We start from the raw sequence: 13,517 nt of genomic DNA, 5'->3' as shown, positions 1-13,517 counted from the left end.
TCTTCTACCTGTTTATAAACCCCTCCTCAAAGTGATGTGATTTTTAATAGTCATTTGTCTTTTAAGAAAATTAAAAGAAGAAACCTAGGTAAAACCAGTCTTTTGCATGTCATTTCTTTATCTCTTATTCTTCTTGTAGTCTGCTGGTAATTAGTTCTCTCAGATTTTGTTCATTGGAAAATGTCTTTTTTCACCTCCATGTTTCAAGGGTGGTTTGCTGAATATAGAGTTTTACGTTACAGTTTTATTTCTATTTCAGTATTAACCTTATCATTCCATTTCTTGGAATTCTGTTTCTTCCTGTTTTCCTGTAAGTAATGTTTCATTTTACTCTGGCTGTGGCCACAAATATTTCTCTTTATTTTTCACTAATTTGACTATGATGTGCCTAAGTGTGGTTTTCTTCATATTCATCCTTCCTTGGAGTTTACTGAGCTTCTTGGATTTGTAGGTTGTTGTTTTAGACATTTAAAAAAATATTTTTTCAAATATATTTTCTTCCCCGGTCTTTTTTTCCTTCTGGGACCCAAGTTCCTGAGTGTTAGATATTGTCCACAGCTTCCTGGGGCCTGTTAACTTCAATTTTAATCTCCCCTCAAACCTCCAGCCCCCTTTTTCTGAATGGCTAATATACATGGATCTTTCTTCAAGTTCATTGACCTTTATTTTCTGCCTTAAATTTAGTTTTATGCCCATCCACTGAAATTTGTGCTGATGAACATTTTTAGTTTTAGAATCCATTTGTTATTTTTTAGAATTTTAATTTTTCTAGTCTTTTCCAATTTTTTTCATTCATTGAGATCATATTTTCTTTAAAATTCTTGAACATATTTGTAATAGCTGATTAAAAGTCCTTATCTGCTTGTTTGTATATCTGAATTACCTTAAGGTCTTTATCTTGAGCTGCTAGTTTCCCGATGCCTAAAAATAGTTGCCTTATATATTTTGTTCAGTTGTACAGTTATTTATATAACTATTTCTAGCAGGAGGGCAAGTCTCATAACATGTATTCTATCATGGCTAGAATTCTTCATGGCTCTTGTTTTCCCATCAATTTAGCATCAAAAATCTTGAAAGAAGTTTGTCATTTACATTCATAATAATTTTTATCTTATAATTTTGATAACCATTTCTATTATTATAAACCCAATTCTCTAAAGAGAGAGAGGTAAAAATATATATAACTATGTTAGTTTGGTGTTATACATCACTGTAAGTAAACACTTGGTTATCCAGAGTGTGTTTACATTTTTGGTCAACTAAGTGATTAGTAGCCTAGTTTTTGGTTTAATCTAGGGCTTCCCTGGTAGCTCAGTTGGTAAAGAATCTGCCTGCAGTGTAGGAAACCCAGGTTTGATCCCTGGGTCGGGAGGATCCCCTGGAGAAGGAAATGGTAAACCACTCCAGTATCCTTGCTTGGAAAATTCCATGGACAGAGGAGCCTGGGTTGCAGTCCACAGGTTGCAAAGAGTCGGGCATGACTGAGGAACTAACACTGAGGAATCTTTCAAAATGTTTTAGGGGAAGGAGCCATGGTCATGGGAGTTAGAAGACTTGGACTCTTATTCTGTCTTACAGAATTTGTGACCCTTGATCAAATAAATTCATTTAATTATCAGTTCAAATGAAGTAACACATGTGATTTTGGTGTAGCTGTGTGTGCTAAGTCACTTCAGTCATGTCCAACTCTTTGCGACCCCATAGACGTTAGCCCGCCAACCTCCTCTGTCCCTGTGATTCTCCAGGCAAGAATCCTTCTTTGGAGGATCTTCCCAACCCAGGGATCTTGAGGCTCCTACATTGCAGATGGATTCTTGGCCACTGAGCCACCAGGGAAGCCCTGGTATAGCTGTAGGAGATAAAAGAAACAGCCGGACTCTATTCTGTACTGATCCTAAAGCTTATTGTATTAGTAGAATTGTTTAATGAATCTTACATATGAGCTTGTTTTGCCAGCTTTTGACTCTGTCTTAAAAAAGAAAGTTATAAAAAAAAAATCTGATTCATTGAGAATCATAATTAGATGTGTCATTTTTTTTATGGTATACTTTTTAGATATCGTTGTCATTATTTCTAATTCTTTCATAATGAAAGCTGTAGCAGCCACCTCAGCTCTTCAGCCATGTGTGAGATCACTTATTCAGCAGCCACAGTGATCCACAAAGATCCAAGAACCAAAAAAAATAAAAAAATAAAATATTTTGAATAGATGAAATATATGTGATATAATCTGTAATATAACAATAATGATAGGTAGCATTTCTTGAGCATTTACTGTGTGACAGGTACTCTTTAAGGGTTTTATTTGTATTTAATCTTTACAATAACTCTGAGAGGTAGGTATTCTTCTATGGTAAAATAAGAATTAAATTAAATCAGTTAAAAGGGTATCTTTATTGTAGGGACTTCCCTGGTGCTGCAGTGGCTCAGATGCTGCACTCCCAATGCAGGGGGCCCAGATTCAATCCCTAGTCAGGGAACTAGATCCCACGTGCCCCAACTAAAGATCCTGCATGCTGCAACTAAGAAATTGGTAAAAGCAAACAAATAAATAAATAAGACCCCTCTATTTAAAAGAAAAAAAAAAAAGGTTATCTTTACTGCTGTTTTGTGTGGTCATTATTGCTATTTGTAAATATCCCAGGTATTTCTGTCTTCTTTACATCATTTCCTCTGTCTGTAGTAGCCTTCTCCCCTCCTGATAGCCATTTTTAAAGATTTAAGTGAAATTTTCATACTCTGTCAGATTTCTCTATGATCTTTTAAAGGCAAAACTAATTGTTCATACTATCCTTCTCCTTGGATAATTATAAATACCAGTAGCATTTATCATATAGTATCATCATCAGTTGTTTTACCTGTTAGGGGTATGTGTATATGTGTGTGTATATATATATATAGTTATATATACATTGTGTGTGTGTGTGTGTGTGTCTGTGTGTATGTATAAAACTATGAACCTCCTTGAGGCCAACGAGGTTCTTATCTTACTTATCTGTATTCTTCTGTGATTGCTACCATGTCTGACATCTAGGACAGCCTAAGGAAATATTGTGGAATATACAAATGAATCAATGAGAAAGACAGAGATAAAGAAAAGTGAAAACAGGCAAAATGAAATGAGATTAGATTAGATCTAGTTCCTCTTTCCGGATGTGTCACAACTTTGAGGAGTTTGGACATGTGGTTTTGAGAGCACGTTTCTATTTTAATTGAACAAAAAGTTAGAAAAAATATACCTTTGGCAAGGAGATTATGTATACAAAGCATGGCTTGAGCAATCCAAGCGTGTGGTATGATGTCTAAAGGGTTTCTTAGGATTCTCAGATAGTTCCAGAGGCAAGGAAAGGACCAAGGAAAAAACGTTTTGCCTTGACTTTTTCATCAGTGAAATGGATCTTGGGACTTCCCTGGTGGTCCAGTGGTTAATAATCCACCTTGCAGTGCAGGGGACTCGGGTTCAATCCCTGGTTAGGGAACTACGATCCCGAATGCCATGGAGCAACTAAGCGCTTTCACAACTACTGAGCCCTTGCGTTACCAACTAGAGAGTCCGTTTGCTGTGATGAAAGGTCTCACGTGATGCAAAAAGATCCTGTGTGTTGCAGCTAAGACCCGAGGCTGCCAAATAAATAAATAAAGTAATTAATTAAAATAAAATATTTCAAAAAAAAGAGAAAATGGATCTTACTTTTACCTTAGTGGAAATGTGGTGAGAGAAATACAAAAAAAGAAGACGGTGAAGTAGGAGTAAACAGTTTGAAGGGAATATAATCAGGGAAGAGAAACGAGCACCATATTTTTTTCATCAGACAATCCAAGAACAAGGTGATAGGAAGTAAGATAGAAAGGGAAACATGCTTATAGAAAAGAGAAGTCGAAAGCAGGTCATCTACTGCTCAGGGATTTCCACCCAGCAAATGCACACATTAAGAATAACGCCAGATTGTAGGCATGTGGCTTTATCTTTCAGTAGCCTGGACTGTTCACACACATGCAACAGCTAACAAGCTCTGCTCTGAAGTTATGCTAGACCTTATCTTTGGAAATAATGCAGGCATGATAAATAAGGCTGGAGTAGAAAAGCACTAAAGATGCAATCATAATGTCATCAGGTTTGAATTGCTGATGAAGATCTGTGGGAAGAGTACAAACATAAAAATATGGGGCTTGAGAAAAGCAGACCTTGAAGGGAATGCGAAATGAGTTTTGAACTTGGCTGGGATTTTGTAACGTATAGGAAATCAAAAATGAAAAAAGTAGGAACCAGGGGAGGGAATACTCGAAATGCAAACCAATAAGATCAAAGTAATACAGAAACAATGAGATGAAGCTGAGAAAAAGAGAAGAAAATAGAAGGGAAGCCATTAAATAAATAAAAAAGGGAGAAAACAGTGGGAAATTTGCTGTGACTGAAGGAAACCAAAACCCTAAAAATAAAAAAATGCTGTGATTAATAGCAAATTAACATCTAAGACTTTTTTAAAAGTTAAAAAAAATTTAAATATGAGTCAATCCTAGTATAAATGACAGTATAGATTTATTTTTCCGAAGACTGTCATAAGTCACACTGAGTCCTTCATCTTAGGCTGCAAATCTTTGTATCCTGAAGGAGTATTGATCCAGATGGCACGTCCAGACCCCTGTGGTGTTCCAGTCTGTTTTTTTTTTTTTTTTAAATAAGATCTTGCCTTTCATAGGAAAAGCATTTAATTATGAAAAAGTTTGCTTCAGTTGAAAGTTTATCACTGTGGAAAGCATAAGAATACACATGGGTATTAGGTTAAAAAGTAAAGATTTTAAAATGTAGATTTATTTACAGTTCCTTAAACCAGCCCTGAAAATTAAACCATTTATAGAGTAAAAACTAATTAACTTGCCATCTTATTCAAGGCCCCAAGCAAAAATTTCAGAACGTTTACCTTAGCCCACCCACACCCTCCCCATCCTTTGTGAGTGTAAAATAAAAAACTCCGCAGAAGAGAGGACTTTCCATGTTTGCTGGCCTCCCAGCAGGGCAGGAACTCCTGACGGTGCATTTTGGTCCATGCATGTCATTTTTTAAAACAGGTTAAGTCTATTTAAGCATAAAGCATTTTCTGTGCCTCCTCATGGCTAGACTTCTAGGGAGGAGGGGCAGGGAAGGAATAGCTTCCAAGCTTAGTTTTTTATGTGGTGTATACTAGTCTGTGTAAAATTTTACTATGTGAAATTAAAAAAAAAAGTAACCCACCTTATTCCAAAAGCGTATAACTGCCTTTTACAGACCTGGCTTGCTAAGAGAAATCCCCCCGGCAGAAAGACTTGCACATAGCCCGTGCCTAGAAAATGCTTCTTTATGGGATGGGTCATCAGGAACAAGGACATCAAAATATACAATTGTAAACAACACATATAAAACTCATTTTTTAAAAGAGATCTATATTTTTCTCAGCAGAAGAAGTAGGGATTTTTTTTTTCTTAGTGGAATTCTGGTTTATGACTTGGAGGTGAGACCCATAGGTGGTTGCTTGTGTCTCTGAGATTGTTATTCATTTGTCTTTATTTCCTAACATGTTGATTTTTGTTATTTGTCATATGGTATCTGTGCCAGTTACTCACCTATTAGCAAACTCATAAATGCTGTGGAATTGAAATCCTCGAATGGGCCCCTTAGTCCTTTGCATTGGGGAGATACTTGATATACATATTTGGGGTTTCCCTGGTGGCTCAGTGGTAAATAATCTGTCTACAGTGCAAGAGATGTGGGTTTGATCCCTGGGTCAGTTGGGAAGATCCCCTGGAGGAGGAAATGGCAGCCCACTCCAGTATTCTTGCCTGGGAAATCCCATGGACAGAGGAGCCTGGCAGGCTTTAGTCCATGGGGTCATAAGAGGCAGACATGACTTAGCAACTAAACCACCACCGTACATATTTGTTGAATCATTTCGTGAGCAAAGGTTAATAAATCTTGTGGAGTAGTTCACCAAATTCTTTTTGCAGTTGTCCTAAAGCAAAGTAGGGGAGGTACCTTCTCAGCATTGAGTGGCTTGGAGACCTGAGGCTTGGAGGTTAGGTAACTAGACTGAGGCCACACATGGAGGACAGAGCAGAATTCTGAAGGACTCAAGCCCAGATTCCATACTTTAGTCACTGCGTCATCCTGCTCTCTGTCCCGCCATCAATCTAGATTATGAAAGATAAGTTTAAGCTACGTTTGACCTTTGGAGGCCCAGAGGTATTTCTCGAGTCCCTGAATGAGATTTATATGTTGAACGGTACTTTTCTATGGAGGACAAGAAAAATAAGACAATAGAGAGAGAATGTTTGGAGAAAAACTCTAGGGGGTAAGTGAGTGAGTTAGTTGCTCAGTCGTGTTTGACTCTTTTTGACCTCATGGACTGTAACCCACCAGGCTCTTCTGTCCATGGGATTATTCAGGCAAGAATACTTGAGTGGGTTGCCATTTTCTTCTCCAGGGGATCTTCCCAACCCAGGGATCAAACCAGGGTTTCCTGCATTGCAGGCAGATCCTTTACCATCTGAGCCACCAAGGAATCCCCTAGAGGGTGGTAGACGTGAAGGAGCCATGTGAGGGCAAACCCAGAGCCCCACCCATGATAGACCCACAGCAAATCCTTGTTGAAATGAAAGGGAAGATTGCAAGAGAACCCTGAGCTCAAGTAGCTTCCACTGTATCTGCCTGCTCTGCTGATGGTCCCGTGATGATGCATGTGCAGGGTCATGAATATCAATGGCTACTTTTGTTCTGTACAAGGTTCTAGCTTCTTTTTAGATTCTCTTCCTTGGGGGTGCCCAGGGAGCAGCTCACAGGCAGCAGTTGAAGTGGACCTTTTCTTGTCTACCTGAGGAAGGATGAGGAGAAAGGTCAAGGCTGAGGGCCATATGAGAATGAAGGAGCAGAGAGATACGATGAAAGGGTGTGAGGATGGAAATGGTACTGGAGCATGTGTAGAAGGATGGCCGAGCATGGGATGAGGGAAGTTGAAACATCCTCATGCAGAGTGATTGAAAGGAAAGGGGACATCTTATTTGGGAAGAATGTGAGCATTGGGGTTGTGATATTGTGTTCACATGCTTTTATGCACGCATATACACAACAAGTGGAGAAGGCAATGGCAACCCACTCCAGTACTCTTGCCTGGAAAATCCCATGGACAGAGGAGCCTGGTAGGCTGCAGTCCATAGGGTCATGAAGAGTCAGACAAGACTGAGCAACTTCACTTTCACTTTTCACTGTAATGCATTGAAGAAGGAAATGGCAACCCATTCCAGTGTTCTTGCCTGGAGAATCCCAGGGACGGGGGAGCCTGGTGGGCTGCCATCTGTGGGGTCACACAGAGTCAGACATGACTGAAGTGACTTAGCAGCAGCAGCAGCATACACAACAAGGCACGAAAAGACATGATTGTTGTCTATTACCCAAGGACAGAGGACTGGCACCTTACTTTTAGAAGATATAGAAAGATGGATTTCAGCCCAGTATAAAGCAGAGTTTTGATAAAGTCCAAGTTTTCTGGAATTTGCATGGCCACGTCAGGAAGTAGGAGGTATTCAAAGAACCAGCTGGGATGACAGCCCATTGGAGCCAGTATTAGATACATGATACTCAGCGACCATTGGGGTACTTTCTGCTTTGGAGGTAAATATGATCCTGAAAGAAGAAACATTGTATATGATCCTTTGAATCTAAATGTTAAATATGATCCTTTGGCTCTAAGTGTTAAATGTGATTCTTCAGTGTTGAGCCTGATACTAAAGGAGAAAAATATTTTACATGCCTGCACACATACACACAGGTTGTGTATGTATGAAATTTCTGGGTAGACTTAAATCCAGGATAGACAGGGCCTGCAAATATGGGATTAATGGGAAAAGAGGGAGGGTATTGGTTTTCTAAACTGTACCCTAAGAAAGTACCAAGAACTGGGTACTTTAAAACAACGGATGTTTCTTCTCACAGTTCTGGAGGGCAGAAGTCTGAAATTAAGGCTGTGTCCACAGGGCCCTCTCCTTCTGAAATCTGTAGCAGAGAATCCTTTCTTGCTAGAAAGCTTCTGTTGTTTGCTGGCAATACTTGGGATGCTTTGTGTGTGTGTATTAGTCATTCAGTCGTGTCCAGCTCTTTGTGACCCCATGGACTATATATAGCCGGCCAAGCTCTTCTGTCCAAGGATTCCTCTAGGCAAGAATACTGGAGTGGGTAGCCATTCCCTTCTCCGGGGATCTTCCTGACCCAAGGATCGAACCTGAGTCTCCTGTATTGCAGATAAATTCTTTACTGTCTGAGCCACCAGAGAAGCCTTGGCTTATATTAATAGATGAGTTACTCTCATCTCTGCCTCCTTTGTCACATGATCATCTTCCTGTGCATTTCTGTCTCTTCTAAGGACATCCATCATGTAATAGCCCAGCTTACATAGTAAGACTTTTTTTTTACCTAACTGGTTGCAATTGAAATGAGTATTTTCAAATAGGTCACTTTCTGAGGTTCTGGGGATTGGAACTTCAACATGCCTTTTTAGGGAGCACAATTGAACCCATAACAAAGAGAAGCAGCGTTCTTGCCCTATGGTTCTCTTGTTTCCTGTAAAGACCTGAAGAAGTTTTGAGAAAAATACATTGAGTCAAACCAGCAAACTTAAATTCAGGTACAAAAGATTGATTTTTCCCCTCTAAGCAGTGTTGGATGGCTTTGTGGATAGGGGAAATCTAGTAGATATTAAATATTTTTATCTGCAAAAAGCATTTGGTAAGGTTCTCAATAGGAGATTAATGGCTAAAATAAAGAATGAAGCATTAGGAGATAAATTTGCTTATGAGCGAGAGACAGAGACTAACAGTAGAAGGAAATACTTTTTAGATTGGAAAGGAGTGACATACAGCACTAGCCAGGAATCAGTTTTGGGACCTATGGGTTTTTCACTTTATTTTTATTGGACTTTGTAATAAAAATACAGATCTTCAAACAGTCCAAGACAGAGTGAGTAATACTACAAGCATCAGTAATCAAAAGTTATTCTCTATCATAAACTAAATGACTGATAATAAATACTGACATGAGACTACACAGTGTACCATAATATTATAAAATGGAGCAAGCGATTCTCCTGTGTTCTCTTTTCTTCTGCAAGGGTGAATATTTCTTTATTTGTTTTTCACAAAATATTTGCAGGTTTCTCGGTTTACTTTATAATCCAAATCAATGAAAAAAATATTTTTTTAAACTTGGAAAGATGTGTTAACTAAGAGAAAAATTGGTCAAAGCAAGACAAAGGTTATATTGCTGTCCTTAGAATAAAGAAATTAGGGACCCTGTGTGTTAAATTTCTCAGTAAGCTACTGAATAAAAAAGACTTCGGGAGTGAGGGGGCATCATTGAAATCATCACCTTACTCTGCAGTCATGGCTTTAATGGAAGCTTATGCAAAAAAAGGCATTGTTAGAATGATAAAGCTATATATCTGAGGGAGTGAAATATTATATAGTATGGGGATTTTTTTCTTTTCCTTTTTAAAAGTTTTAATTTAATGGCTCTAAAAAACCTGTAAAATTAAGTAATTGTACATGTAACTTTTGTCTTCCCAGGAACTAGTTAAGTATGTGGGAAGAATACTTTTCAAATTGGAATGTTGCCTGCAACTCCTTCTGTCTCAGTTACTAAAAGGTCTTTGCAGATTTCTGTCTGTTTTTTCTTGATTTGTACATCGTCAGATAAGCCAAGAGGAATAGAGCAACTAAACGCTCAAAAATTAACTCATAAAAATTCCAAATGTTTTGAAAACTGGAAAGAATAAGAGAAACTTATAGGATATAGAGAAACTTTTGTTCATCTCAAAGCTTTCATTTTATTAGGTAAGAAAACCAAGATTCAGACAAGTCAGATTCATGAGGAAATTACCCCAGAACAAATGAGTCAAAACACAGTCTAGGTTCTCCACCCAGTTTGCAAATTAGAATTTCCTGAAGAGCTTCTTCCATAAACTGTTGAAAAGATCCTACCACCCAGAGATTCTGATGTTAACCATCTTGAATGGGGGCATTTGAATGAGTACTTTAAAAAACTCCCTTCGTGTGTCTACTATGTAGGCAGGAATGAGGCCTTTGATCTGGAATATAGGTTTCTTGATGATAAGACAAGAGTCCTTTCCACTCATCTTAGTAGTTTAGAAATTATTCAGGGAGAGAATTACAAATTCAAGCGGAAAAGCCTTTAGCAAAGACAGTCCACAGTGAACAAGCTGACTGTTCCAGTAGTTAGTTACCTTACAGAAGGCTCGTTGGGAACTCTGAACCAGTATTCCCGTAGAACAAGATCATGAATTGTTACTTGATCTCCATGCCAGCCCTGAATGTAGCCGACAGAGTAACTGAAATTTCCCACTGCAACAGCAGTTCTGTAGGTCCTAACCAACACATAACAGTGTTTTATGGAAGGCCCTGAATTTGTATTTCTAATTAGGTCTCTATGAACATTTTTCATCCTTTTTTGCTGCCTTGATAATATTGAGGTCCCTCTTCCCTTGATCTGCAAGGTATGAGATTTAGGACTTGAATGGGGACTCCCCGCCCAGGTCCGAGCTGTGCTGGGGAGTGGAAGGAAATGAGAGAGTGAGGGGTGGTAAAAGGGATGGGGTGAAGACAGAGGGGCTGGAGGAGAGACTGGTGGGGAAGAGAAAGGTGAGACTTTCTGTCCTCCTAATACCTAGGGTATTTGTTTCCCTTGAACAGGCTCATCCAGCAGGTATTTTATGAGCATCTAATGTTTATCAGCTGCTGTTCTGGGCATGGAGGGCCACAGTCCATGGGGTCACAGGAGTTACACACAACTCTATTGTTAATAAAACAGGAACAACATTCTGGGCATTGGAAAAGGAGACGACAAGAGAGAGGGGAGAGAAAAATAAGAAGTAGCGCCTTCCCTTTAAATGCTGAGTGTCTCTCAGTCTGGTGAGGAGGTGAAAAAATGGGGTTTATGATTTTCCCTATTGGGAATGGTAGGACCTGTGGGTACACTTACTCTGGGGCTTCAGGAACATGCTACCCTCTGAGGTCTCACAGAAGGATTCACAAAGCAAGTGACCTGCGTGGAGGAGTCATTAGGTGCAGAGGAGGAGGGACATCTCAGGCAAAGAAGCTCATGCCCTTTTATACCTGGAGCTGTGAAGAGCATACCATGGTGAGAATACTGATATGATTAGGGTGGAGACTGGCAAGTGAGTGGATTAAGCGAGTAAGCAGCCTGAGGCTTATGGCTCTGCTATAGAATTTGCATTCCTGTCTGCCGGTGTGGAAAGTTTTTAGCCTTGGCAGTTTATAGCCAGGAAGTGAGTGATCGACAAATTCGTTCATCCATTTCTTTCTCCACTATGTGCTAGGCACTGGGGATGAAGATCAATAAGATGCCCTTTCTCCAGACTCCCCGTCCTCCCTTCTTGCTCTCTGCAGTAGTGGAGTAGTGATCAGAATTTCACTTTCAGGGGAGTGAATTTAGGGGGAGACCAGGAACCTGTTAGGAGGCTGTTGTCCCAACCTGGTGACCAGGATGAGGAGCTGAACCTGGGCAGAGCAGTGGGGCTGGAGAGAAGTGGACAGCTGAGGGGGGATGCTAAAGGGGTGGAATGAATAGTATTTGATGAACGGTTGTCTGCTAAACAGGGGAGAAAGAGGACAGAACAGCTCATGATGGTGCAGTTTGTAAGGATAGGGAGTTCAGAGGAAACAAGGCCCCCAAAAGGTGGGGCTTCAGATGGCACTGGTGGTAAAGAACCCACTTGCCAATGCAGGAGACATAAAACTCTGGTTTGATCTCTGTGTCGGGAAGGGCCCCTGGAGGAGGGCATGGTAACCCACTCCAGTATTTCTTGCCTGGGAGAATCCCACGGACAGAGGAGCCTGGTGGGCCACAGTCCATAGGGCTTCAAGAGTCGGACTTGTCTGAAGCAACTCAACACACAGTGCAAGGCTTTTTCCGGCCCAGGAAGCTGAACCTCTGCCTGCTGTTACAAGGTCCTCCACCTGTTATCCATCAGGGTCCTTGGCTTTCCTCAATCAATAGAAATTGACTAGAGGCCAGACAGGAAATTCAGGCAAGGCTTTACTGGGGTCACTGCTGAAGTAGGGGGAAGGGAGGAGTGAAATCAAGTAACAGGTTCCCTGTTCCCTCTCTGAGATGGGATAAGGTGGTTCCTATTTATATGGGGTGAGGGTAGGGATGTGTCCAGAGGTCAGGCTGGAGGGGTGACTTAGGTGTTTTGCTCACCCCTTAGATGCTGTTGTGTACAAGGGTACATGTGCAGTACACTGCTTTTGCTCCCAGATCTTCAGAAGTGGCATTAGGGGGTTTTGGGTCTCTGTTACCTTTCATCCAGAATTCATCCCAACTGTACATGCACACAGTTATTTTTATTCCCATTCGGTTTCTTTGTATTTTGTGGCTCAAGGAGAGGTGTGTCCAGGTGTGGTTGTTGTCATTGTTTAGTCACTCAGTTGTGTCCGGCTCTTTTGTGACTCCACAGACTGTAGCCTGCCAGGCTCCTCTGTCCATGGGATTTCCTAGGCAAGAATTCTGGAGAGGGTTGCCATTTCCTTCTCCAGAGGATCTTCCTAACCCAAAGACTGAACCCATGTCTCCTACATAGGCAAGAGGATTGTTTACCACTGAGCCATCTGGAAAGTCCGTCCAGGTACAGGCATTCCAGCAAAGGATCCCAGATCCTAGACCTGTCTCATAACCTGTCCATTTGTCTCCCCAGCTTGTTGCAGAACCAATCCCCTGGAGTCTCACAACTTCTCCTCTATTCTTCTGTTCTTGTAACAAGGAGAAGAATTTGAAACGAAGTCTGAGTAAGGCTATGAAGATAAAAGAAAGAGAAGTTATTTTTATGTTTAGAAAACATTAGCAAGACAAGGCACATAAAGCAAAACAGAGAACGAATACAGTTATTTCAGTGATTCGGGAGCAGAAAGGAAATTCATGCTTTTACTTGAATTATCTTGATGCTTTGTTTTCCTAGTGACCTAAGAATTCGTGTTATAGTATGCTTTTTGTAAAAAATTTATCATCAGCTGGGACATTGAAAGTTAAGTTTCCTGTGTTACAAAGCTGCTAAATTGGGCAGGGGACAACGGGGGAGGCACTGAATAGTCAATGAAATGGGGAAGAATTTAGATCATCCGTGTCACATGAAGCCAGCAAAAGGCTGTTTGTAGAATGTTAGCTGCTATCACACTGGTTTTATATTAACATTCTAGTGAATAATTAAAATTTGCCTGTTTATTTTTTAATAAAAAGGAAAAGCGTATAAATTACCTCAGAGTTTATAATGTTATCTCTAGTCGTGTTCATGGATGTGGCAGTTTCTGAATAGGACTGCGGATGAGATAACTTAGTTAAAAAGCAGATTTTCTTCTGCTTTTTCCCGTGTCCTCATCTCACAGCGTTCATTATTCTAATGCCATTCAAAAATATAAAATGAAAATCCTTAAAACTATCACTTGGAGACATTTTCATTAGA

At 40.1% G+C, this 13,517-nt stretch overlaps 1 protein-coding gene across 1 annotated transcript in view; it reads left to right on the top strand.

Moving 5' to 3' along the window:
- Nucleotides 1-13,517, top strand: part of DERA (deoxyribose-phosphate aldolase) — a 119,281-nt gene that overhangs the window by 67,638 nt on the left and 38,126 nt on the right. The gene's annotated exons all lie outside the window — the stretch shown is intronic.

Source organism: Bos grunniens, chromosome 5 (assembly GCF_055505025.1).
Source record: "Bos grunniens cultivar Pamir isolate PY7600 chromosome 5, Bosgru_T2T1.0, whole genome shotgun sequence".
NCBI classification, from domain to species: domain Eukaryota; kingdom Metazoa; phylum Chordata; class Mammalia; order Artiodactyla; family Bovidae; genus Bos; species Bos grunniens.
Note: the sequence above shows the minus strand (reverse complement) of the source record. Positions and strands in the feature narration are given on the sequence as shown.